Genomic DNA, 2736 nt, shown 5'->3' with positions numbered 1-2736 from the left:
TATATATATATATATATATATATATATATATATATATATATATATTACTTGCTCCTCTCATTCTCTTTCTCTCGCTGTTGCTCTCTATCTCTCTCTCTCTCGTTTGCTCCCAGACGTCCAATTTGCATACAATTGCACCTGTGTTTCATTAACCCGTACATATTTACACGCGCGGTACACGATAGTACAAGCGTCCAGCCGCGTTTACGAGATCGGCCCATTTATGCGCCCAAAGCAAAATCCAATGGGATCGACCATCTCGCTTCGAAAGTACTGACAGCCACAGACTTTCGCATATTTCAAAGTATCTCTGTTAATTGAACGATTTCATGTATAATATAACACGACGTAGCTCGTGAGAAAATATTTGTACGTTTTGACGTCTCTATCACTAACAAATATCTATATCTTTACGTTTCGTTCTTTGTTCGCGTTTTTTGATTCGAAATTAACAAAAAGATTTTCCCACACATGATTTCTCTGAGACAGTTAAAATTATTATATTTATGTAATTTTGATTATACGTGAACATCATTTTTTTGTATTTAGAGAAGATTTATCTCATCATAGTTCGATAGCAGTGAAGGCAATACGAGATAATATCATTGTACTTGAGAGAAACGTTGCTAGTAAAGTCTTAATTGAAAATCAGATGACAAGGTTTGTCGGCGTATTTGATTACTCGTCGTCGAGCGTTTCATCCAGCATGATTTTGCGGCTGAGGTTCAATGTAGACACATCACAGGACGAGTTAAAGGCGCGCCGCGCGAAATTACACTATAAATTATATATCATTTCCGCGTATACGTCCGTGCATTTGTAACCACTATAAATCAAGAGAGCTCCTGGCAACGGTGCACGTACGTTATGCTTTCAGCTTGCATCCTGTAGAATGCAAGCAGTCACTCCCGCACCTCTCCCGCGGATAAATGTCTTTTTGGTCTAACCGTCTTTCCAAGTATGACGATATATTTCTAGCAAATTATTTGGAAATTGTGACGTATAATACTTGTGTGGAAAGCGGTTAAAGTGTCTCGAGAAAAGATATTGTAATTCAGCGCTCGTGATTAATTGAAAAATAATTGCTTTTGATTACACATGTAACTCGCTACCTGTTTAATTTATATTTAATTACATATTACAAAAATAAATTAAAAATTATTTAAATTAAATATATATTACAAAAATAACGTTTAGTTATTGTAATTTCTATAATATTATTGGCACTAAATGTATCAAGGTGACATCATTTCTAAAGTCGTATTCCAACGATGTTTTATATCTATTTCCGCTTTATATATCCGGCAATGTAAGTACCGTCCTATTTGCTTCACACGACGAGTATCTACTCAATCTGTCAGACTCTCTCCGATATCTCTCCTTCGAACACATTTGCGTTAGCGGGACTGTAAAGCAGATGCAAATACATCGGTATTACTGTGCTTCCGTCTCCCGTCGAAGAGCGAAGCATATAAAATATTTAATACCCGACTGAGATACAGACAGACAACACGACGACCGCGTCCTCATAAATACTTCTTCCGTATGCATGTATTTTCCGCAAGGATCGGAGTTCTTTCCCGAAAAAGAAATGAAAAAAAGAAATTTCGGGAAATTACAATTGATTATCGATTATTTAAGAATCTCCGTAATGCCTCGCGCAATTTGTACGCATTGAAAGACTCAATATTCTCGAAAGTATACGATTGGAATGGTAGACACATAAGATCGAGCTTTCCCGTTTCTTCGAGCGTTGAGATTTTCTCAATGTTTGCAATATTTCAAGAAACCCGTCACCTCTTCCGCCGCAACAATCTCACGGATTGTCGTGGCGACGATCGCCGGGCGATATTAAGCGATAAATTTCGAAACAGACGGTGTTGGCGGCAAAAACAATAAACCCAAAACTACATTAATCCTTTGTCCCACGATGACGAGCAATTGCTTCGGGGCGCTATCCTTTTGTCTCAATTTCGATCCTCTTCAACGCGTTCCGTGGAGCAGCAGCGAAAAGATTTTTCCGAAAAATAATTCTCCTCTCGTTCCGATATCGGTATTTAATATTGCAGTCTTCGCTTCGCATCTCGAAACTATGCGTTTCTACGTATTGTATTTGCGAGCATATGTGTCTATATTTACAATAGTCTTGTCGATGTTTTTTTTACGTTGCGAATCAAGCGAAAATCTCGCATCTATTTTTATTCTTCGAGCTCCTCTGATTCAAGTACGCGTTGAAAATGAAAGAACATTTCCAAGACTGCCCTTTGCTTTTCAATATGATTTTCAGATTGATTCATTATAAACTGAATTCAATTTGTTTTTACAATCAACTTATCAATTTAATTAGTTCAACTCTCCGAAAGCTCGTTATTAAATTTAATTCTCCGGAACTACCGCTAAAATTTACTAATTAATTTCAAAGATCCATAATGACATAATTCGTATAAAAAACAATGACTACTAATTGTAAGTATATTTTAATAAGAATAATTCTGTAGATATAAAGTTAATTATACTATTTGACATTTTTATTGACAAAGATTTATAAATGAAAGACTTAATAGATGCATTGTCTTCTTCAGAGGGATATAATTGAGTGAATTTAATAGATCCGGAGGATTAATAAGTCGATTCTAACGAAATTCTGATTTCTATACAAAAAAATAAAATAATAGTTAGCGATTTTTTTATTAAAAATATTGTAAGATTTCTCATGTCCCAAGATGAATCAAGTCT

This window comes from Atta cephalotes, assembly GCF_000143395.1.
Source record: "Atta cephalotes unplaced genomic scaffold scaffold00031, whole genome shotgun sequence".
In the NCBI taxonomy this organism is placed as follows: Eukaryota; Metazoa; Arthropoda; class Insecta; order Hymenoptera; family Formicidae; genus Atta; species Atta cephalotes.
This window is presented reverse-complemented; position numbering follows the sequence as displayed.